Source organism: Acomys russatus, chromosome 2 (genome assembly GCF_903995435.1).
Source record: "Acomys russatus chromosome 2, mAcoRus1.1, whole genome shotgun sequence".
NCBI classification, from domain to species: Eukaryota; Metazoa; Chordata; class Mammalia; order Rodentia; family Muridae; genus Acomys; species Acomys russatus.
The window spans coordinates 16817221-16842741 of NC_067138.1; the positions used below are offsets into that span (position 1 = coordinate 16817221).

General features: G+C 43.5%; 1 protein-coding gene and 1 pseudogene across 4 annotated transcripts in view; one reads left to right on the forward strand and one right to left on the reverse strand.

Annotated features, from left to right (window-relative positions):
* The window catches only part of Jph1 (junctophilin 1), an 85778-nt gene that overhangs the window by 14129 nt on the left and 46128 nt on the right, over positions 1-25521 (forward strand). The gene's annotated exons all lie outside the window — the stretch shown is intronic.
* Positions 8745-9960, reverse strand: LOC127205644 (annexin A7-like; annotated as a pseudogene).

Consider the following 25521-nt stretch of genomic DNA (forward strand, 5'->3'; position numbering starts at 1 on the left):
AAAATGCAGAACTGGCAGTCACAGGTACCCTTTTCCTCATGAACCCAATAGGACCAAAGGAAGACTAGAAAATGCAGAACTGGCAGTCACAGGTACCCTTTTCCTCATGAACCCAATAGGACCAAAGGAAGACTAGAAAATGCAGAACTGCCAGTCACAGGTACCCTTTTCCTCATGAACCCAATAGGACCAAAGGAAGACTAGAAAATGCAGAACTGCCAGTCACAGGTACCCTTTTCCTCATGAACCCAATAGGACCAAAGGAAGACTAGAAAATGCAGAACTGGCAGTCACAGGTACCCTTTTCCTCATGAACCCAATAGGACCAAAGGAAGACTAGAAAATTCAGAACTGCCAGTCACAGGTACCCTTTTCCTCATGAACCCAATAGGACCAAGAGGTATGGGTAAGGGACAGAGCTGTAAGTTGACAAGATGTCTCCGTTCTCAGTGGGAATTGATCTGGTCCAATAATAAGCTGTAATTTCTCCACAGAATAGGAACATTTGGGAATTCAATCCATAGTGGGTATATAGATGCCGGTTCGTTCTGTGCGTTCGACAGCACCAAGGAGTGACAGAGCAGGTTGTCTCTAAGAGGCAAAGGTTCCTGAACATTCAGCTGTCTTTTTTTTTTCCCTCTTGTTCTGCTTCTTTCTCAGGGCCATGTTCTTAAACTGAATCCTATCTGAGCCCAACACATGAAGTTGCCTAGGATAGATAGGTCAGCCTTTTATAAAAATACTTCATTTAATTCACACTTTACTTGTGGGTATTAAAATCCAAAGTCACCCATGAGTCAGTGCATGTTAAGGATCCAAAATAGTCTGATTGCTACTGATTTTAGCAAGGGGTGGTGGGGGGACCCTCATTCTATGCCAAATTGTTCTGGAAAGTAAAGTCACTGAAATTCTCAAATTCTATTGGAAGAAGAATGTCTTTTTTCTTTTAAGAGTGAGAATGAAAGTTTTGTATTCTGTTTTGTTGGTTTTTTTCCCTCCTTAATAGGCTTTCTGTTACTTAGTGTTTTTAAGACATACCTGCTATTTTCTTGCCCACACTAGACTTAAACTTGTAATCCTCCTGTCTCTGACTGAAGAATCTTGGCATGACAAGGCCACTATACACAGTATCCTGTCATATTTTTAAGAACAATTTACTGTTACTTTATATTTTTTTTTAGTTGTTTCTTCCACTGGGAGTCTAGTTAGTTCTTAAGTGTGAACACAGTAGTTTTTGCATGAAGAGGAATTCTCATGCCTTCAAAACTAACTCGAGGAGGAGGCAGCTCATCAGATAACACACAGGCATTTTCTGCTGAGCAGAACATGGGTTATTACTCTCGCTTGGCTGCCAGTGTAGTTCACATCATTATACGTGTGCACAGTTGTGACTGCCAGCCTGTCCCATGAGACTGAGAGTGTGGCTCAGTATAGAGGACACATTGCCTGCACAAAAAAGACCCCATTCCAGCCTCTCTTCCGTATGGAGTTGGCACATAGCCCACAGGCAATTATCTTTTTAAGAGGCAAAGAAAATAAGCAATTTTTAAAGATACATTTCTCCTCTTTCCCAAAGAATGGCCATTGCTGTGGGAGAAAGCAAGGAGCCTGCCCTAACTTCTTCCCACTTACTTGTCTATGGAGTATTTAATGGCAAACATGGCTTCTCTGAAGCAGGGCGTCGAAGCTGTCCCCAGATCCTCTGACTGTGGGCATTCAGAGATAACAGCCGGAACTAGAAAGATGACCTCCCAGGTACAGTGCTGTCCTGCCCCCAAGCCAGGACTGAGGCTTGGCAGCTAGGGGGCTGGGAGGTGTAACTCAGGGACACAGAGAAACTACTGTGGCGGTCCAGTCCCTGGTGGTACACCACTCACCTACTGTTTAACAGGCCATTGCGCACAGCTCAGAAGCACATTGTTCGGAGAGCTTTCTCGTGACCTTTGACCAGGGTGTCTTGATTAAAAGGGTCCTTCCTTCAAAACCTATTTCTTTAGCTCCCAAATCTGAGCCTAGTAGGAAACTCAGACGGTGAAGTTGGGATGTGTCTTAGCGATGAAGTAGATGTAACCGAATGCAAATTTAGGGATGGTTAATGTTAGGCTGAGTCAATGCCACACTGTCAACCCGACTTTCAGATTGTTACAATCATTCTTTTAAAAGCCCAAGTCATAAGCCTCGCTCTTAATTTGACTAAACAAGGGAGGCAGAGGGAAGGTGTTTAGTGTGGTATGAATGGGATTGGAGGCAATGTTTAATCCTGCAGAGATCTGTGTGGTCACAACCAGCTTAGAAAACAGGAGGAAAAAAAAAAGCTGAAAAATCTGCAGTCATTAGCTAGGTTTGAGGTCATATGTTGACGTTCTTTCAACTGTAGCAGTTGGAGTTTACATTGTACAAATTTCAGCAAGTTTCATCTCATCTAGTATGAAATAGAACACATTCCTGAGAGTCTACATATGAACAATTGAAACTGTGATATCTTTTAAGAATAGCTTCATTTATAATGAAAGCCACAAGCTATTGACGTCCTCTTGGAAGCACCTCCGAATTGTAATGGCGTTCACAATTCTGTCCTATGTATCCTCTGACCTCAACTCCGAGGGAGAGCTGCTCTGTCTTTGGGCAAGTGGCAGAATCCCATGTGCAAGCGAGCTGTGGAGTCCACCCAGCAGCAGCTGCCAGCAGCCCAGGCTCCCCACTCACAACTTTCCATTATGGATTAAGCTGACTCTGCCAATCTCCCTTTACTCAAGACACCAAACTGGACGCTTGCAAGACTAGTGCCTTGCAAATCTTTGAGATGCTTTTCTTATTATAGATGAAATATGAACATTGTGTTTAGGAACGGGATCCAGCAAATGCCAGAGGTATTTATGTAAGTCATTCAGCTTTAGTACGACGGCCTCCTGAGAATAAAATCAAATCAGCTTTTCAGAATTCTGACCTTCTGTTTTAGTTGGTGTTTCACATTTGTTGTATAATATGCCAAATTCAAATTAAGCTGATTTCTGAGAAATTTAATTAATATGTAAGGAGTCAAGACTGGCTCCAAAGTGCTCTACTCTTTTGAAGGCAATCTCCTTAGGAGATTGTGTGGGCCAGAAGAAACTTATTAAAGCCAACTGAAGAAAAAAAAATATACATATATACACACACAATACATATATATATATATATATATATATATATATATATATATATTATGTGTGTGCACTCACTTTCTAGTATTTTTTAAACAATTATAGAGATTAACAGATAATTTTCATTTGGTTTCTACTAATTTTTCTTAAGTTCAGGTTAAAAGTTTTACAAATTTAATGGTATCAAATAATCAAGTTTTGGTTTCAGTTGCTGAAAGTTTTTTTTTAACATTTTGCTGCATTGGTATGAAATATTTCTTAATTTGGTTTTGTAATTTCACGAATTCATACTTTTGTTTTTATGTATTACAGGTTTGAGATATATTTGAGGAGCCATTTAGTCAGAATACCTGGAACAGATATACCACTGAAGCCAGCAATTTAGGGCTCAAGGGTGAGATTGAAGACATGTCAAGCAGTGGGCATTAGACGTCTTCATATTGACCTGGTCCATTGCTCCTCATCCCATTCTTGCTCAGCTCAGTGAGTGGAAAATCAATGGACCCATTATTTGCCTTAAAGAGACACAGATGCCACTGAAACATGGCATTTACCCCTTCCTTAGCTGTCATATCTTACTATGCTCAGTAACATTTTTATGCAGAATCCCAGAAAATACATGTCCTAGTTTGTTTTTTTGTTGTTGTGTGGTTGTAACCAAAACCAACGTGGGAAGGAAAGAGCTTATATCGTTTTATACCTCCCAGGTCTGAGGAAGTCAGAGCAGGAACCTAGAGGCAGGAACTGAAACAGGTGACCACGGAGGAACACTGCTTACTTACCATCTTAATCTCCATGGCTTTCTCGGCCTGGTTTTTATACAACTCAGGACCACCTGCCCAGTGGCCTAGGCCCTCCTACATTAATCATTCATCTAGAAAATACGCCCACGGAAATGCACACAGGCCAGTTTGAAGGAGGCAGCTTGTCAGTTGAGGTTCCCTATTTTCAGGTGACCCTAGTTTTGCTGTCGATAAAAAGTAACCAGCACAATACACGTGTTAGCCAGTCCGTCTCCTAAGGCTTGTTGCTTAGTGAAATAGGAATTTTAATCATTCTTTAAACCTATAAATTTTCAAGTAAATGCACAATTAATACTGAGACTTTTTATGAACTCTAGTTGGGGGAAATTAAAAAAATATTAACTATGGAATAATTGATGTATTGCCATGAATCTAGGAACCATGTGGGAGGAGCTTTATTCTAATATAATACTAGAAGCAGACTTCCACAGGTGGTGTCTATCCTGAGAAGCACAGGATGAGTAGATATTTTCTAGAAGGTGGAGTGATGTAGAAGGGTACACAACAAAATAGTCCACTAAATGGGGGTAAGGTAAAATGTTGGACTAATTGCAGCTATGTGGGGAGTAAGCTGAGATGTTATTCTACACACAGCGGGAAGTGCCACTGATAGACATTTATGATCATATTTAGAAAGCTCACTCTGGATGCTGGTCATGAAGGATAAGCAAAGGGTTGTAGAACCAAGGGCCATGACACAGTAGCCTGCTAACTATTAGCAAAGACAAGAGCCCATGGTTGAGTGATGCAGGGCACTGGGGGATGGCAAGAAAAGCCCATGTTCAGGTGCACCAGAACCATCTGATGTGGCTGAGCAGGTGTGGGTAGAGTGTGCAGATGCACCAGAACCATCTGATGTGGCTGAGCAGGTGTGGGTAGAGTGTGCAGATGCACCAGAACCATCTGATGTGGTTGAGCAGGTGTGGGTAGAGTGTGCAGGTGCACCAGAACCATCTGATGTGGCTGAGCAGGTGTGGGTAGAGTGTGCAGGTGCACCAGAACCATCTGATGTGGTTGAGCAGGTGTGGGTAGAGTGTACAGGTGCACAAGAACCATCTGATGTGGTTGAGCAGCTGTGGGTGGAGTGTACAGGTGCACCAGAACCATCTGATGTGGTTGAGCAGCTGTGGGTGGAGTGTGCAGGTGCACCAGAACCATCTGATGTGGCTGAGCAGCTGTGGGTAGAGTGTGCAGATGCACCAGAACCATCTGATGTGGTTGAGCAGGTGTGGGTAGAGTGTGCAGATGCACCAGAACCATCTGATGTGGTTGAGCAGGTGTGGGTAGAGTGTGCAGGTGCACCAGAACCATCTGATGTGGTTGAGCAGGTGTGGGTAGAGTGTGAAGGTGCACCAGAACCATCTGATGTGGCTGAGCAGGTGTGGGTAGAGTGTGCAGGTGCACCAGAACCATCTGATGTGGCTGAGCAGGTGTGGGTAGAGTGTGCAGATGCACCAGAACCATCTGATGTGGTTGAGCAGCTGTGGGTAGAGTGTACAGGTGCACCAGAACCATCTGATGTGGCTGAGCAGCTGTGGGTAGAGTGTGCAGATGCACCAGAACCACCTGATGTGGTTGAGCAGGTGTGGGTAGAGTGTGCAGATGCACCAGAACCATCTGATGTGGTTGAGCAGGTGTGGGTGGAGTGATCATGGCCTGGAGATTCTGGTTTGGTTGGTTAGATGGATCAGAGTGCTGCTTACTCAGAATATTGGATTTCATCTTTTCATTCATTCTGAGAGGCGGGGGAGGAGAGGGAGAGGGAAAGAGAGGACTGTCCACCTGTGTCTACCTCCTAAGTTGATTGACTTCTTGGGTTTCTAAGTGATAATTGGGAAGAACTCAGGGAAATTCACAGTCTACCTCCACAGCTCAGATCCCAAATTTAAAGACCCAAGATATTTATAGGGCATGCAGAAAAAGGAATTCTGTGCATGTGTTACTAGACACACCTTTCTAAAAAAGGACAAGTCAGACAATTCTCACATCAAATGACTAGAAATCTGTTATCTCAAGACAATATAATTCAGGTCTTTGAATTTTTGGAATTATGCTTTCTAAGATTTGTGCTCTGGAGACTCAGTGAACAAGATCTATGCTGGTGAACTTTTTTTTTTCTTGGCAAAATCCTAGAACAAAATATCACTCTGGAAAATTATTATGCTACAGAAATCCCATCGAGCAAACATTTATATAGTGCAAGCTCTGTCCAAATCTGCCACTAAGCCCTAAGAATACAGAGATGAATAAGAAAACCCTGTCCTTGAAAGCAAATACCCAGTCCAATGCACATTACTAATGTGTAGCTGGCAGGTGCCATGGAGCACCAGGGTCGAGGGGGACCCTCCAAGGAGCAACTGACACTGCTTTAACGAGTTGGTCACAGACACGTGCCTGCAGAGTCTTCACAAACAGCTTTCTCTAGCCACGGTATCTTTACTCCAGACCATCTGTCATTGCCTACTCTCTCTACATGTTTGTGGGTATATTGCATATGAGGTAGAGCTAAGTACAGAAACTGAATAATACCTCCTCTCTTCTCAATTTTTCTTCTTCTGAGACAGGGCCTACCATGTAGCTCTGGCTGTCCTGAAACGCACTCTGTAGACCTGGCTGACCTCAGTCCCACAGAGATCCACCTGACCCTGCCTCCTAAGGGCTGGATTCAGACTGTGCTCCCCCTACGCCTAGCACTGAAAACATCTCTTGAAGATAAGTGAACTTGATCATTGCAGTCTTGATCGCAGGATTTCATGTGCTGTTTAGTAGAGAATGCGTTGATTGCAGCAGGCATTCTGGTTCTTTGGCTCTCAGAATCTTCCCACTCCCTCCTCGATTTCCCCTGGGCCATATGAAATTGTGTGTGTGTGTGTGTGTGTGTGTGTGTGTGATATTGTACACATATATTATTCATATATTATATACATATATAGTTCAGTGAGTTGAATTATTTTTTAAATCTTAGAATTTTGAAGGGTAGTTGGATCCTCTTAGTGGTGTTTGGATTAAATGATTTCAAAGTCAGCTGTTTGATCTGTGAATGAATTTTTGGTACTGTTTCCAGATGAAGCGGTATAGACAACACTGAACATGTGCCCCATGCTCGTGATGCACTAATGCACGGTCTCCCCTCTTCGCTCTGAGGACAGTGGTCTGGCCGAGACCATTTGGCCATATGAAGAACCAGTAGGTCCTGACTTGGTACCTGGACCATGGCATTGACATTGACACTTGTCATCTCATCGAAAACGTGTAGCAGCCACATCTGTAGGAAATGAGGAGTTAGAAGATCACAAAGCAAGCATGTGACAGATTAGGCTGAGGCCCAAGAAATGTAACATTTCACGTCCTCTGAGTCTTGGAAATTGGGTTAGGTGTTTTTTTCTAGAACCCCTCCTTAGGTTCATAGAGGCTGGCCTGGCTAGGAGCAGGAGTATTGCAGTACACAGCAGAGCGCTTGGCTCCTGGAAGACATTGCTTCTTCTCTCCTGTGGCCCATCACAGGGAAAGCATGAGAGTTCCTCTTCTTCTACCAGGCACAAAGTGAGCATCTCTCAAAATGAGACATAGATGAAAATACTCACTTGTCAAACGTCCCAGCGTAGTGAAGTCTGGAAAGTAGAGGATGGGTTATGCTGAGAGACATGGACTAGAAGGTGTGCAGACCAGGAGAGGTCTTTCAACAGAACCACCAGTGCGATGGGCATCTGCCTGACGTGGAGGAGAGATTCAGTAAAGCCTTCTCGGTGGAGGAGATTTCAGATTTTTTAAAGAACTATTTTGTGTTTATGTTTATATTTTATTTTTTTATAGTACAGTATTTTTATGTTTTCACAGGCATAGTATTATACCTTAAACATTTGTCTTAATCACCAGCTCCTTTGTCTTGCTTCCCTCACGATGCCATCCTATCACGGTGTGTGTGTGGCGGGGCTGGGGAGGGAGAGAGATTCGTTTCCCATCCTCCTCACACTCTCTCATTGCCTTCTGTCCCTTTGGAGCTTTTTCTTCCCCCTCACACCCCACCCTCTGCAACATAAACGTTCTGGTCAAGGACAAGGATGATAAAGAACCTTACCTTGCATTGTTACCTTTTAATAAGACTTGGTAGCCTGGAAGTGGTGAGCGAGAAACAGAAGCAACACTAAGATGTATGTCTGTCCGATGCCTCTGATAGGTTAGCAAAAGGATTTCAGGATATGCGTGGCTTATCTCAAATATATATGAAATAAGTTATCTTTCTGAGTCTTCTCTTACTAGTAACATGAACCCAATTGCTAGAGAAAACCCAAGTCCACCTCTTTCCTGAGATGTAGATTCCCCTCCTTTGTCTGGTTTTGAACCAGACTGGCACTTCTTAGAGAAATTACTCAGTAAATGGAGTGAAAGAACCCAGCATGCTGGCTGCTTCTTGGATTTCAGACTTGTCCACAGTCAGAAGCTGGTGGGGGGAAGAGATGGGACTATATTATATAAAATTTTTCTTTCTCGGAGATTACTCTGATTTGCATTCAATTTGAAGTCCCTATTAAGGTGAAAGCAGTGAGGATGGAGCTTTATAAATATTGTGAAATCTCGACATCATCGATAATGGCCTTTACACTGATTGAATATAGAAAGAAAAATAGCATTAGAGTTAAGACAGTAACGACATGTATAAACCAAGCACATTACCCTGACACAGTCCTTAGTTAACAACTACCCTGGTCAGGTAGTTTTTGACATGGCAGCATGCAGGCCTTGCTCCTTGGAAGAATGCTCTAAATAGCTTCATTCATTTAGAAAAAAAAAAATCCTGTCACTGTCCAATACTAGCCAGAAGCAGCTTTCTGTAGTCTCTACTTGTGTCACTTGTAACCCTGGTGCCTTGAGTCTTCTGATACATCTGGGTGAACATCTGTTTTATCTGAACACGGTCAGTCTCACTGTGAGTGACTGCAGTTGTGGCCATGGTGGAGTCATCTGTGCTAGCACCCTTTGTAGAATAGTAGAGTCGCTCAGCAAAGAAGGCAGGATGGTTTAGGGCACGCTGCAAGATGGTCTTAAAACCACTCTCTTTACAAATCCAGACAAGTTTGCTCACATTGCTTAACAAATCTCAGTCAGCCATCCCAGAATAATCCTTCATGGTAGCTTTTAGTTGAGGGAAGCTTCCTGTGCCAAGAGCCATGTTGAGGCAGGACTCATGTCCCTAGCCTCCCCGACCAGCCTGATAAACCGTGGGGTGGTTTGCACTCTGGTTCCTATCACAGTTTTCCTGGTACATGGACCACAGAGATGTTCAAAATGTTCTGGGGTTTCTGACCTAATGTCTTTCTCAAGGTCTCATACAAATTCTAATTGATAATATCTCACAGTGTCTCAAATTTCCTGATTCGTTCTTGTGCACAAAAATCTCTATGATTTCCTGCATTGTTTTCTGTAAAATCCCGCCATTATAATATGTAGAAGGCATGAACATGGCAAGGATTGATTCTCCCATATTTTCACTCAGCTCTGGCTTGAGATCTTTAATTAACTCCTTGCCATACACGGTTCTTAAGACTGCCTTAATTTGTTGCCTCTGTTCACTGGAATGGTTGGACACAACATCCACCATTGCTTGCTAATCTTCCCCAATCCCCTTCACTGCTTTCCAGAGAGTTCCTGTATCTCTCATTGCATCAAAGTTGGAGGTTAGTTGGATTGTTCCTCTGGGGCCCCAAGTCATTGTAGTGATCTGGTTAGGGTAAGGAGTTTGTCCTCTGGGGTACTGAGAAGGCATCTATCTTCTAGGAATGCCACCTGCCACTGGCTCCTTGACTGATCCACCACCGTAAAACTGTGCAAGTGGCTATGGGATAACCAGAAAAGCCTGCTCCATCACGTAGGACACCAAAGCCTTGGACTCCAGGATAGGTTGGTGTGTCCCCTGGCTGTAGGACACCAGAATGGCCTCCAGGGTCTGGGTAACTTCTGAGTGTAGGATGGCCTCCAGCTCCTCTTGATGCCTGTGGGTAAGCACCTCGTTCCATTGGTAGAAAGGCACTAGGATATGGATACTAAGGTAAAGATGACCCCTGGCCTTCAGGAGGATACACAGGGAAGGATGGGTAGCCTATTGGGATAGCTTGGGTATGATATCCCCACCATCCCATATCGTGTAAACTCTTAGCAAGAAGACTGTAATTAGAGGAATCAAAACTAAAACCTGTTTAGAAGTACCAGAAGCATGGCTCTAAAACCCAACTCAGAAATTATTATGTATTAATTATTGATATTAGAGCTTGAACTTTTGGTTTTCTGTTCAGGAAATTGTCTCCTGTGCCAATGAGTTTAAGGCTCTTCTCCACTTTCTCTTCTAATAGATTTAGTGTTTCTGGTTTTATGTTGAGGTCTTTGACCCACTTGGATTTGACTTTGTGCATCTTTCTACATGTAGGCATCCAGTTAGACCAGCACCATTTCTTGAAGATAACCATTGTATGGTTTTGGCTTTTTTGTCAAAATTTAAGTGTCTATAGGTGTGTGGGTTTATTTCTGGGTCTTCAGTTCCACTGATCAATTAGTCTGTTTTTATGCCAATATCATGCCGTTTTTATTACTATTGCTCTGTACTGTAGCTTAAAATCAGAGGTGGAGATACCTCCAGAAGTTCCTTTATTGTATAGGATTATTTTAGCTATTCTGGTTTTTTTGTTTTGTTTTGTTTTGTTTTGTTTTTCCATATGAAGTTTAGAATAGCCAAACATTGGGCAGAGCACACAGAGTCTTGTGTGGAAGAGTAGGGAGAAGGATAGAAAGACTCAGAGGGGACAGGAGCTCCACAAGAAGGCCATCAGAGCCAACTAACCAGGGCCAAGGATGGCCCATGGAGACTGAAGCGCCAACCAAGGCTGGACCTACGCCCCCTACACAGACATAACTGATGGGCAGCTCAGTCCTCATATGAATCCCCTAGTAGTAAGATAAAGGTGATAGGGGAAATTAGGGGAATGGTGGGACTGGGAGGGGAGGAAGGATATATGACCAGGTTATAAAGTGAATACTTAATAAAATAAAATAATAAATAAAAAGAAATTATTATTAAATACTTGCGTGTTCCACGTTTATTAGACGTGAAGGGAAAAAGGAAGTATGAGCCTGACTCCCACCACAAGCTTAGACTTAACATACATGAATTGAAATGTGTTCACCCAGCATGTTTATTACTGTAGTACCCCATTTTACAGTAATCCCAAGGCAGTTTGCAGATGCCAAAATGATTGTTCCTAGGGGAAATAAATAGTTATCTACCAGGCCATTCGAATGGCTCCATTGTACTTGGCTACGTAGCCCAGTAAGGCTTGTTCATACTATGAACTTGGCAATAAAAACATTTTTTCCTTGGATTGCTAAGGGAGCTCAGGCATGCTAGAGCGGTAGTGCCCTAGCACTCACTATGCCCTTAGCCAGCAAAAGTTTACTCTCTGTTCTTCAGGAGAGTAGCTTTCAACCTGTTACTGGAATCCCTGAGTCTGATTATCAAGTAAGAAACAATCACTAGTATTTAATTCCACAAGTGAAAACTAGAGTAAGAAAAGTATACTTAGGAAGTGGTTTGGTTTTGGCTTTGCTTTGTTGCTTCAGCATTTTTGGTATAATTTTTGGCTTTAAAGTTCAGTGACCAGGTTTTAATGTTTAGAAGCTTTGTTTAAATTGCAGCTGCTGTATTTGTCACCATGGTTGAGCCTTCCCTGCATATCTTAAGTGCGTTTCAAGGCAGATAGGATAAACCGCCAAAGGGAAGATGAGGGTGGGCACCCACCCTCACCAGGGTCCTGGTGAACATGCATGGGTGGATGCTGGCCCCAAAGAAATGACTGGAAAAGTGGCATGAACACTGGGAAGTCTGGCACAGTAGCCATACCTTGGGCCAGGTAGAACTGGTTGGGCATGATGTCGTAAAGAATTTGCTCAGGACAGAGCCAACGGTATAGGCCTTGTAATCCCAGCACTCAGGAGGCAGAAGGAGGGTCATGAGTTCAAGACTAACCTGGACTAGTTGCTGAGACCCAGTCTCAGAGAAAAAAAGTTGATCAGGGAGCAACATTTTGGAGGGAAGCTAAGGCGTGGCCTTACTAGAGACAATGGACTCAGTGCCAGGGAGGGAAGCAATAATGTACGTGATACGAGAAAGCGCATAGCCTAAGGAGAAGGGACATACTCAAAAGCAGTGGGCTCACTAGTATGCCTAACTGTGGCACAGTCTGGGTCTGAGACTCACAGGTTCATGGGCTCATGTCCTGTTAATGCCTCAGAGTGGCTCTCACTGCCAATAGCCGCTGGGAACAAGGATTTTCCCAAACACGTGCCTTGCTCCTGCCCTCATGTCCCCATGAAACATGATCAGAAAGTCCCAAGGATTAGGAGAATAGTGGTACTACTTCCAAAACTTCCAAGAGCCAGTGTTGTTGGTGTGTAGCAAAGAATGTATTGATCCCTTGGGAATCAATAGGGAAGTAGGCCAGAAACGCTGGATACAGCGAGACTGTAATATTTAGGCTTGAACTTCATTTTGAAAAGTCTTAGTTACAGTGTACCTACAAGAATACAATTCCAGGGAGCCGGCAAGACGGCTCATCAGTTCAAGGTACTTGCTCCCAAAGCCTGATGGCCTGACTTCAATCCCCAGAGTCTGTGTAATTCTCTGACTGCCACATGTGTGCCCACATACAAACAATAAATGTTTAAGCATTAAAAACTAGACGTAAAAACTCCTTCCTGATTCCGCACCCTCTTCACCATGTATAGCCCAGCACTCTGTCTCGCTCCGCCGCAATGTTAAGCACTGCTGAGTGGTGATGTGAGAGGAGGTTGGTGGCATACAGAGTGGCACCGTGCAGCACACAGGCAGAAACCATCCCCGAGCTCTGAAGAAGCCAGTAACATAAGCAAAGCAGTGTCTCCAGAGAATGAGCTGAGATGCTGTGCGTACCCTGGACTGAAGGCAGAAGTTGTTGGGGACACAGAGAAGACACCCCAACATGAATCAATCCAGGCAAAAAAACAAACAAAAAAAAAACAAAAACAAAAACAAAAACAAAAAAACAACCTAGTCCTGAAATTCAAAAGGAGAAAATCAGGGCCTGTTGTAGACAAGTTAAAATACTAAAGGTGTCCTCCGTAGAGTGACCTGGAGCACGTGGCAGGCAGGGTGATGCTGGGACAGTGGGCACAAACTAATAAATCATATAACGTATGAACATTCACAGTAGGACATGTCTGGGGGACCATGGGACTCCTATAAGAGTGGAACTATGTGGCCTAATTATTGGAGCAGTTCCTAAAGAAAAGAAAACATCAAAATCAAAGATTCGTGCTGATATAATAAACGTGTTGGGAAAGTATGAGGAGGGGTCTACAGAGGTATGAGTGAAACAGGAAATTAGTATATACTGAGGCAAGTGTCAAACACAGTTTGTGATTGTAAATGTAATTTACTTACATAATTCTACCTAATTCTCTCTCCCTGGCAAATTGGCATTTCCCTGTTCTGTAAGGCATAATCAGTACAGTGCCCCTCTAAGCTTGAATCTTCATGCTGCCTGGTCTTTTGGCTAAGAATCTATAGGAAAGGAATAAAAACTAACCCTTGTAGAAGACTTTTCTTCAGAGAGTAAGAACATGTCTAAGTGCAGACAGTTGTCTTACAGCTAAACAAAGAAGAAGAAGAAGAAGGTGTTGACTGGCTAACACAAACCCCTAACCCTACAGCCCAGGTTGAACCTTTGAAGAATGTCTTGACGTGTGGTAACTGTGTAGAGTAGGTGAGATGAACAAAGAGATTGGCATTCTGCACAGAACGCTTGGGAAGCTGAGCATCTATCTGGGATCCAGATCGCCATGTCACCATCACTTCTCTTACCCTGTGAGGGCTGTCTTTCTTTGGCCTCCCTCCATGGCTGAAGACAGAGAACCTTGCAGGCTCCCAGAACCACCCTGACAGACACCTTCCCCCAGCTCCCTGGTGCTAGCAGGTCTCTGTGTGAGCAGCCTCTCCAAGGAAGCAGGCAATTCTAGGACCGGTCAGAGGTCTTCAGGCATCCTAATCGTTTCTGTCAGGAGGATAATTGTCAGATAGTCTCTAGTCCAACAATGGTATTTTGGAAAGTTCACCAAACATAAGCAAATGAACCAAAAATGTTAGTTTTTATCAAACTGCCCAGATATGAGTTACTCCTATAAAATTATGGATTACATCAAGCTATATCTTATACATTTGGTCTATATGAGAATTTTGAGTTAGCCAAAGATATGGAAGTTTGCTCTTAATCCACAGAGATAAGAGGGTGTTTCTTAGATATAGTAATTGGCTTAATCATCCCACAATTTGCATGGATAAGAAAACACTTTCCCTGTTAATATACACAGATTTTATTTAGAAATTATAGTTAAATAAAGTTCTGGGGGAAGGGGTATTTCTTGTGAAGAATAAATGAAACTTTGTGCTTGAGAATTGCTACCCCTGCAATCCATGTTTCAAAGAGATATAAAGAACTGTGGAAATGTAAAATAGGCTGTACAGAACTGGATTTTCTCTGGACATTTCTCGGTAATTTTCCTTTTTCTCCTATCCATTGTTTTCTTATAAATTGTGGGTAGCTTTTACAAGCCTGAGTTAATAGATGTGATAATGTGACAGCAAACCAGATAGAAATTCTGGACGTTTCCTCCAAGTTTCTGAAAGTTTTCCTTCTACACTGAGCTAAAGTGGGCACAAAAGTGAGCTGGGATTGTTCGTAGTAAGGGGCTGACTCTGGCTGCCTATGACTTACTTCTGCAGTGCTGAGAAAGAAAGTGATAATCGTGATGGATCACTACTTCTTCCAGGCCTGCTTGGTGTTTACTTATATATATATACTATAAGCTACTGAGGCCCCCTTTTTTTGTATCTTACATGGAACCTAACACAAATGACAGGTCATTTGGGGCCCTCTAAATACTTGGTCTTGATTGATTTATATTCTTCGAGTGACTGTTCTTTGGAGGTGTAGACTATTAGGCATGAAGCTAAGATTTAATGAGGTTCTGACAGTTCATACATCATCAGGCCAGTGCTACATGCATTACAGATCTTTTTAAACTCCTTATTGAGGTCGCTGCATGAAGGGGATCCGTTTAGTGGAAGAGATTATTCATCCCTGGGTTCTTTAATGGGCAGTGACACTGACTTTCTTGGACACTGAGCACGCGTGACCCTTGAGTGATGTGAGAGGAGCAGGTGGGGTAGCTGCTCTGACCCAAGAACTGTACCCACTCCTTCACAAGCCTCAGGAACAGGAGTTCAGAGACCCACCTGCAGGCAGACTTCATGAGAACACCCCAACCTTCCCTGGAGTACTAGCCTTGTCCCATGTCTGGGGACAGGATGCCAGAATGACTCCCTTACTATACTGAGCTAACATGCAAAGTAGCTCATCATACTTTGTGGCCATATAAGAAACAGAGCAAGTTGACCCATACCTTGAGAAGCATGGGGAAATTCTATGATATCAAGTATATGTGAATGCCCTTACAGTGAGCAGCAAACAGTTCGTGTGTCCAGGCTGCCTGTCATGAGAAGGAAAGCCTTGCTCCCAGAGACTTCGTATGCTGAGTCAAGAGATTGAGGGGAAAGCTAACAGATGGTCTGCAATGATGAGAGCTGAGTTGGAACAAAAGGCAGAATGTTTAAGAACCTAGCACACCATCCCTATCCATCTAGAGGAGCCTGAGAGACTTCCCAGAGACAGTCTTGAATAGGGTCTTGAAGAAACAAGCTTTTCCAGATATAGAAAGCTGCAGGAGAGTTATCCAAACAATGGAGCTCATATTGGCACAGTCCGGTAGATAGTTTTTCCTGAGAAAATAACAGTGCCATTTATTGTCACTTATCTCTCTGTTGAGTCCCTTACGAAAAACACACACTCTGCAGGCTGCAGGCTGATGGCTGGCTCCAATCCTGGTGCTGCCAGTGTTGTGAGACTGAGCCTGGATCATGACTTACCCTTTGCCCACTTCACAGTGCTTCATCTTTAGATTGAAAGGAGAGTGATAGCTACTCTGTGGACTGTGGCGAAGGTCAAAAGAGTTAATAAACTCCATTGAAAGTAAGCACTAAATGTTCACCCTGGAGCAAATTTTGGAATCCTTTCAGCAGCATTTCCCAAATGCTTCTCCATGCAAAGGAAGAACGGAGTAAGTGCTTTCGTAGAACTCCACACACACAAGAAGAAGGTGGAGTATCTGGTCTCCAGGAGATGCGCTGCCGGGTAGCGGAGATGGGCATGTAAACACGTAGCAATGCAGGATGAAACAGCGATGAGGATGTCAGGCAAGTAGAGGAGCATCACCAGAGAGGCCCCTTCGATGGAGGCGGCAATTCTTGGAAGAAGAGGGCTTAAGGCAGAAGTTTTGCTTGATGTTCATTTTGGCTTCATCACGCGGGAATGAGGGAAGGTCCATCCAGGCCTGCTCTTTGCCAACTTTCGATCCCTGTGGCCAGCTGGATCTTGGCTCCTCTCCATCCAGCTGGATAAGTTCACGTGGCTCCTCTGCCTCTGAGAGTGGGATGAGACAGGGCAAGTGTGCTGCCTGTTTGTCTACTAGCCGTATAGCATGAGGAACCGATGGCAAAAACTGGGACACTTCATCTTCAGAGTGGTCCCAGGCCTTGGGCTTGGGTGCTCATTCTTAGTATTCCCCTGATAGCTTAACCCTACCGTTTCTTCTTAGTTGCTGTGGGTTTCCGTGGCTCCACAAACATCCTGTCAGAGATGAGGATCCCAGTCCTGGGTTGCAAGGAGTACCCAGGAGGCTTCAGTGAGAGTGTCTGCTCATCCCCCAAGATACTCCAACTGTGGGGTCCAAACTCTCCTGGTTCCTTCTGAAGTGCCTCATGTTCTAATGCTGTTCCACAGTCTAACCTCTGATAAAGCCCTGCCCCATTTTGTCACTCTAGGAAGAGAGAGAGTCAACTCTAGGTTATGTATGGATGCTGAAATTAGGGAAGATGTAAACTTGTGTTTGTCACCAAGAAATTGAGAAAGGCAAAGGGGGTGACGTGTCTTCAGTGTGACAAAGCACATTCTGTCCAGAGAGATTTAGGTGGCGATTTTATTTTATTTTTATTAATTTATTCTTGTTACATCTCAATGGTTATCCCATCCCTTGTGTCCCCATTCTTCCCTCCCTCCCATTTTCCCCTTATTTCCCTCCCCTATGACTGTTCCTGAGGGGGATTGCCTCCCCCTGTATATGCTCATAGGGTATCAAGTCTCTTCTTGGTAACCTGCTGTCCTTCCTCGGAGTGCCACCAGGTCTCCCCCTCCAGGGGACATAGTCAAATGTGAGGCACCAGAGTACGTGAGAAAGTCATATCGCACTCTCCACTCAACTGTGGAGACTGTTCTGACCATTGGCTAGATCTGGGTAGGGGTTTAAAGTTTACCGCCTGTATTGTCCTTGCCTGGTGCCTTAGTTTGAGCAGGTCCCCTGCGCCCAAATCTGCCTATCATAATGTTCTACTTGTAGGTTTCTAGGACCCTCTGGATCCTTCTACTTTGCTATTCTCCCATGCTTCTTTCATCTATCTGCATACTAGCCCAAGGGGCATGTCCCACGAAAGCCTTCACGTACCAGGAAACTGGGACAGAGGGGAGGACATCCTATTGGGACTCTAGATGAAAGAAGCGTAGGTGGCGATTTTAATGTCTTTCTGTAATATGTAGTAATGGGGAAGAGAAGACTCAATAAGCCAGAAAAGGTTCAGGTGCTGGGCACTGTTGCCTTTGAGCAGAGTTACTTCAAGCAATCCACTTCCCTGAGCTTCCTCTGTACCACAGAATGAGGGCTGATAGAACCGCACAGAGCTGGAGTACGGTTACTCTGTGTGAGTTCTCACTCCAGTCGGGGGCGTATCGCGATATTTGGGCTAGGTTTCGCCAATGCCGGGCATGGCTTGGAGCATGGTGATGCCGCAGCTGGGGCTTTTTACAAGGCTTCTGTGGTGTTCAAGTAGGATGTGTGTTCAATTCTGGGGCTAGTGGGACTTTATGAACTCTCATAGGTCCCTCAAAAAGGAACGGCGATGATATTCCTACCCAAATCCTGTCCAGGGTAAATTATTTTCTCCCAATACACTGCATGCCAGGATGAACAAAAGTCCCAGCCTGCTGTATACGTAGCCACGCCTCTGTTTGGAAGTTCCTAAAGGCTGCTCCAGGGTGTGTGCAAACTGTGGTTGTAGAGACAGATTTTTGTGATTCAGATTTCCTTTTAAAAACTTGGGCCAGCCTGGTTTACCGCTGCAAGCCATGTGCTGTGGGTGTTTAGACAGCTTTGAATGGAGCACACCTGTGTCCTTGTCCTGTCCCTTGCCTGGCTCAGCAGGACTCGATTGGGCTTTGCCCACTTACACATCTGCATGTCTGTGTTCCTGCCTCACATGTCCTTAGTCAACCTGCTCAGAAGAAATATGCAAAGTTTAAGCTGTGAAGAAATTCTCCTTATACTACTTTTCCATGTTTTTAAGCAAACACAAAGTGTCTGTCTTAACATTATTAAAAATCTTATCTTCCTTCCAAATGTACAAGCCTTAGGCTTCGCAGCCAATGACCAAAACTAGTTCATTATATTTGGATAAGTTTGAAATCCACAAAGTGACAACAGAAGTTTTCACTTAAGAATCAGGAGGTTATTTGAGTTTTAATCAGAATAAATTAATAAAATTAAAATTAAATTTTAAAAAAAGAACCAGGAGGTTCAGGTTGGTGATGTGTGACCCTGATATTATGCGTTACGCCAGTTCATAGAAGCCCAAGACCCAACCCTGTACCTCACGCTCTGTCATGTTGCCATGAGTTAACACGGCTGAGTGTTCATGGGCTTCACATGAACTCCAGGCATGCCAATGTAGAACATTGCACATCTCTGTGATACAGGGGGTGGGGAGCAGGGAATATGGGTCAGAGTAGAATGCTGTGCCTTTCAAAATGTTTTAAGTCCAAATGTTTAAATTAACAAAGGTATTTGTTCATGGAGTTGCAAGGGGAAAACACGGAGAAGGTCTCCCAGGGAAAGAACACAAGACTCAGATCTTGAGCCAGAGGAATATTTGAGAACTTGTTCTGAATAGAAAGGATGCACTGCCGGTGTGGGGTATAAGGCAGTCCAAAGGGATCCTGGGAACTGTCTTGGAGCACACCCACTTCCAGGGTACCACAGGAGCCTGCGATGGCCATGCATTCGATTATATACCTGAGAACCGTCTTGGAGCACCCCCCATCCAAGGTACCACAGGAGGCTGTGATGGCCATGCATTTGATTATGTACCTTGGTTGCTCATGGAGCTACATTTAGGCTAAAATACCAAAGTTGGTTTTTTTTTTTTTTTTTTAATCTTGCAAAATAAATCAAAATCAGACCAAATGATTTGTTCCATTTTCTTAAGCAGAAAGGTTCTGTAGAAATAAATTCTTCTTTCCTTTTAAGGCAGGTCCATTATCAGGGAATCCTAAGCATCACTGTAAATGCATGCGTTTTTGGCCTAATTTGCTGGAATCTGTCAGTTTCCACTCTACAGATGTTATGGATGAGTCCATTTGCCCAGTACTAAACCCTTACTTAAAACTTTCCTTCCTATCCATAAAAGTTTGAGTCACCTTTAAACACGCCAGTTCTATATAATTAAAGTATTAATGTACTTCCCCCGCCCCCGAAATATATTAACAAAATGTCACTACCATCACATAAGACTGTCAGGTTCAGATTATGTAAGTCGAATGGGGCAATTCTCAGTGGATGTTGGATTGCCATGCCATCAGGAGGACCTGAGGTCAGATCCCTGGCACCCATATGAAAACCTAGGTACAACAGCAGCCTACTGCAACTCCCATGATAACCCCAGTGTTGGTGAGAGGGGACTGAGACAGACAGCTCCCTAGGGCTTGCTGACTGGTCAATCCAGTTGAAACAGCCAACAGCAAGTATGAGTGACTTCATCTCAAAAAGAAAAAAAAAAAAAGTAGAATGGGAGAGTTATGGAAGAAGAGACCCAAAGTTGGCCCTTGGTCTCCATGTATTGGTATGCATATGCACATGCGCTTGAACACACACACACACACACACACACACACACACACACACACACACACAGATACTTGGGCATGCAAGCACATGATATAGCACACATAGGCATATGCACATACACACAAATAATACAATCTGGTTTCCTACCCCTTACTTACTTGGCATCCTCTAGTGATGGTGCACAGGCTTGCCTATCCTGAGACATTATCCAAATGAGAAACATCTTTTGGCTTCACTGTGTACCAGTGTCCTTGGCCACTCTCATGATTCTCTTACTTTTCCGTGTCTCCTCCCCATCTCCCTCGTTGACCTCATCTTCCTTCCACCTCCATTATATCCACTGTTCTCTACATGCCCAGGTCTACTGTGACTATTCTTATCCTTAAGTCATCGATTCGCTGCACTAAATGCATGCTGAGTGCCAGCTTGGGCATGTTGTTCAAGAGAGGGGCATAGGTGCACCTGAAACTCTGCAGCAAGTGGAAGGATGGGAAAGTAGAGATAGGCAGTGCCAGAGTCCTTCAGGGCTGCCTGCTTTGCTGTCCCCCGTATTCCATCTTCCCTAACAGTGTTTGGAACAGACTTTTGGTTTTGTGGTATCCCGCCAGTTCTTTTAATGCTTAGACATCTCCCCAACAGCACAGCCAATAAGTGCTTTTCTCTGGGCTTTGTTTTCTTGCCTGTCAAGTAAAGACAATGAGTTTAAATTGTTTCTAAGAATTTTCTGGCTAAAAAAAAAAAAAAAATGTTTATATCAGCTAAACTAACTGCATCCTTGTATCGTATGCTATATTGAAGTGCTGTGGTTCTTTTGTTTTTACAGAGTCAGGATTTTAATGTGCAACTATCAGGTGACACCAGTTTCTAAGAGAAAATGTACCTTCTTGATGCTGCTGCTGTTTTGTGGGGTTTTGTTTGTTTTTGTTGTTTTTGTCTTTGTTTTGTTTTGTTTCTCACAAAACGAAAACAGTGGAATAGAAGGAAACTTAGATCCAGGGGAAGTTTCACTGGGCCACATGGAATTTCATTCTGCCTCAAAAGTCTGCTTTTTGCCTTAAACAACCATACTTGCTCAGAAATTTGTTAACTTGAATAAGTACACTGAAGCAAAAGTTGCTACTTGCACATGCATGATGTGATAATTAAATTGTTAATGAAATGTTAAGTTGTATATGCATACTAATGCAACTTGGTTACCTTTTTCAAAAATCACTTTGGGGTGTGTTCTGGGCTTCTAAGACAGGTATAGATTTAGGTTATTTCTGAACAGACTAGCCCAGGACTTTTGAAACATTATGACTCTTGAGTTTAGGTTCCTCAAGACTCTTGATAACAATTGGATGGTTGTTTTCTTTAATATCTCAGGGAAGGAAAGCAATGTTTAACTCATAGTCACTTACCTAGGCCCGCTCACATGCTCAGACGTTCCGGAATGCAATTGGGTTTTCTCCACTGTAAGCACATGCCTTCCCTGTGTTCGTTTGTAATAACAGGTGACAGTTGGGTCTTCAAAAGCCTGGTGTGATTTTTTTTCCCTTTTATTCTATTTTGAAACTTTTGTGGGCTGTGGTTATGTTTATAAGCTTGATTCAGTTTAGCAACTATCACTATTTGGGAAGACTTAATCCAGAAGACCAGATACAATCAGAGCTTGATACACTTATCAGTGTAAGAAAACCTGTAACAAGTGGAAGTCTTAAAGGCAGGTGGTTTATCCCTACTTCCAGAAAGACAGAACAAATGAATGAGCATGTATCCGATGGGCCACCGTGAGGTTATAGCCAGATCTGAAGGGATCACAGGGAGGGTAGTGACAGGAACGTTTCATTGAAGAAATGGACAGGGGATGGGGTGGGGGTTATGGGGGTGGGTGGGGGGTTGAGGGGTTGAGGGTGATACTTTGAGGGAGGGAGAGATGGAGGCAGGCAAGCAGGCTGGCTAGTTCTGGAAGGGATGGCCAAAGTGTTCTCCAGCTGTGAAAGTGCAGCCTTGCCTACAGACACCTGCTACCATGGTGCCCTATAAATAGGTTAGGCTCTTTCCCTATGAGTGGAAAGGGTGGTACTTTTAAATTGTCCTTAATTTTTGAAGATGAGTAATGTTCGTGATTCACAATCTTAAAATTTTCAGATGGCATAGATCAAATACAAGTTTCCTGCCACTCCTGACTCTTGCTGCTCTGTGCTTTCACCAAAGGCAGCGAATGTTCGTAGTTTGTATGTTTTTCTGGATATTCGTGCCTGCATATGTATATATCCCCTTTTATGCAAATGCCACCATACTGCACAGCCATAGTTACTACCCAGAACGTCTGGGGAGGTATCAGGCTATCATCTTTGGCTGGAGCAGAAGTAGGGGCATCCCTCGGCCTATCCGGATTCCATCGTGAGACTCTGTCAAAACAAATACTCAGCACAGTATATACTTGTGTGAACTCTTAAATAATAATAAAATAAAAGAAAGGAGGTCAGTTTAAAAAGAAAAGAGCTGGGAATATAGCTCAGTGGCAGAGTGTTTACTTACCTAACAGTTACAAGGTCCTAGATTAAGTCCTCACTCCTGGGACATAAATGAACAAATAGGCCTTCAACTTAAAAAAAAAAAGTCTTCTGAGTAAATATATATTTCAGTTTTGACATTTTATGGCTTTTCAAAGACCAATATGGAGCATATAGCATGAATTATTGCTGTTCCCTGGGGAATCAGCACATGGAAATAAACATGCACACTAAGTGGAATAAAAAAAGAACCATAAACACCTTTATGTCAGTTTTATTCAGGAGTTATTCGGTAGCTCAGCAAAACACTGTACTCTGTTTTTGTTGTTGTTTAACAATATATATTGTAGTTTATCTAATATTAATACATAAACAACCTGACAAGCCTATAAACAATGAAAACCAACTCACTATGAGCTGGGAGTGTAGTTGCTTAGGCAGTCCATGCTCCCCATGCACAAACCCTGGGTCCCATCCCCAGAACTTGTCCCAAAAAGAAAATATTCCATACACTGATTTGTTCAGTGTTGGTGTGGGGGCGGGAGCCTTACAAACTAGACCTTAGTTGATATTACTGCTTGTCACAGAGACTTCGCTGCCAAGCAGCATATCGAAGTTGGTGTGTCGTGTCTTTGTCGTGCTTGTGGGAAAGTTTCAGTCAGAGCGGCAGCACGCTGTTTGGGCCGCGAAGACGCTTTTTCTAATTGGTGTGTCAGCAGATGGCTGAAAGGAGTAGGACTTGTAATAGCATGCGCAGTTGTCACCGTGCTCTGGTGTTGGGCACCGAGTCTGACTAAATAAGGCAATGCCCCAGTGAGCCTTATCAGCATTTGACCGGAATCCGGACAAGCAGCTGATACACCGGGTCTGTCCACTGTCTCTGCCGTCCCCTCACATCTTAACAGGTGTGTGTTTGTCCCTTCAAAACTTACCACCTCCAGCAGTGAGAGTTGCCGCATCTGGATTTTGTATAAAGTTGAATAAGACTGATACCTCAGTCTCAGGGACAGAGTTCAGCTTAGTGTTCCAGAAATGTGTTATGCATGTAAGCATACTTATTTTTAGTGCCATGTCAGTGGAGAGTTTGTTTAGGAGTTCATTCACCAGCCCTGGCTCCTGAGGTCCTCCCTGCCCCTACCTATCCCCAAGTACTGCTGTGCTCCCCAGCTGGCTGGAGGTTAAGGGCTGGGACAACTCTAAAGGTAGAGAGGTTCAAGGGAAGGAAATTTGCAGTCACTGCTACCCACTGGGCTCACTAGGTATGGAGGGGGTTGGGGAGGGGGGGATGGGGGAAGTCAGGGGATGAAGAGGAAGGACAAAAACACAAATGGTAAATCCAGCCAGTCATTAGCTCACTGCTCTTCACTTTCTCCATCTCTCTGCTTCCCGTCAGTGTTTATAAAAAGAGAAAGTAGAGCAGTTTGTGTAGGGTAAAGTCCAAGGCTTCCGTTCTGTTACCACTTTCATGGCAATATCATCGGAGCTACAACCTGAGCGTCCAGCCAGGCCTTGGGAGGAGGAAGAAAGGATGTGTGCTCACAGGGATGCTGTAAAAAAATTTTTTTCTGAAAGCAAGGCTTCTATTAGACCACTGCTAAATAGATATAACTAACAATGAAAATGAATGTGTGAGACAAAGCTCTAAGCCATCTTCTGAACTTACATCCATCCTCAATTATCTGTGTGCATGCCTGCGTTCGTGTGTGTGTGTGTGTGTGTGTGTTGCCCCTCTCTAGCTTCCTCCTACTTTCTCTCTTTTTTCCCCCCAATACTGGGTTTCTCTGTGTAGTCCTGGCTGTCCTGAACACACTCTGTAGAACAGGTTGGCCTCTAACTCACAGAGATCCTGAGTGCTGGGATTAAAGGCGTATACCATCACTGTAATTTCTCCTTTCTTAAACTTCCCTATGGAAGGGTGAAGTTTTATGGTCTTCTGTTTCTGATTTGTGTGTGCAGCCATTAATCTAGAGCCCGGTTCAAAACCTCTATAAGTGCCCCAAGTAGTAACATATGTCTGCTATGGTTCCTTGGTATGTGTAAGCTGAAATGATAGTAGTGTCCTCTGTATCGTTTGATTTATATGAATGCATAGCACCATGCTATTCCAGCTCAGTTTGATTGTAATTCTAAACATATTTAGTAACTTTTTGTATGTTTCTGTATGTATACATAACACACATGTATGTCCTCTATAATGTTGTTACTAGGTGTACTTGTGGTCCACTGATCTTGCCTGTCACATACTAAAACTCAACAATATGTTTACTTTCAGTGACCCCACAAGTTCCCGAATATTCCACTAGCTCAAACAGTACCATAGTAAAACATTGCATCTATCTTTTAAAAACGATGGTGGTGTTCATTTAAAAAAATGCCTTCTATAAAATGTTTACATCAAATATATACATTACAAATTTCTTAATTGAAAATGTTTTCCCACGGTGGACTGCTGGCACTCACAGATAGGTTTATGTTTTTGTCCCAGGGTACAAAGAAATACTTAAACATTCTGGGAGTATACAATGTATTCTGTGGTTGGGCAGATAGCTCCTGGGTGCTCTGTTTTAGAATTAAATATTCACACATCTTCCCTAATCGTATTTTGGGAAAGGTTGGGAGATTCTAGGCTGGTAGACAAGTAAGGGGAATTTACCTGATTCACTGTGTGAAGTAAGACACTGGCTAATGGAAGAATGTAGACTTTGAAATAAAGGTCTTGACCTCACCTCGGGAATGTTGTTTGGTTTGATTTGGTTGTTCATCTGTTTGTTTTCGAGACAGGCTTTCTCTGTGTAGCCTTGGCTGCCCTGGACTCGCTTTGTGTGTACATCAGGCTGGCCTCGAGCTCACAACAATTCACCTGCCTCTGCCTCCCCAAGTGCTGGTATTGCAGGCGTGAGCCACTGCACCCAGCTTTGGAAAGTTTTTTAAACCTCTCTTGGCCTTGGTGTGTTTGTCAGTTACATTAAGATACTTATAAGAACCCTC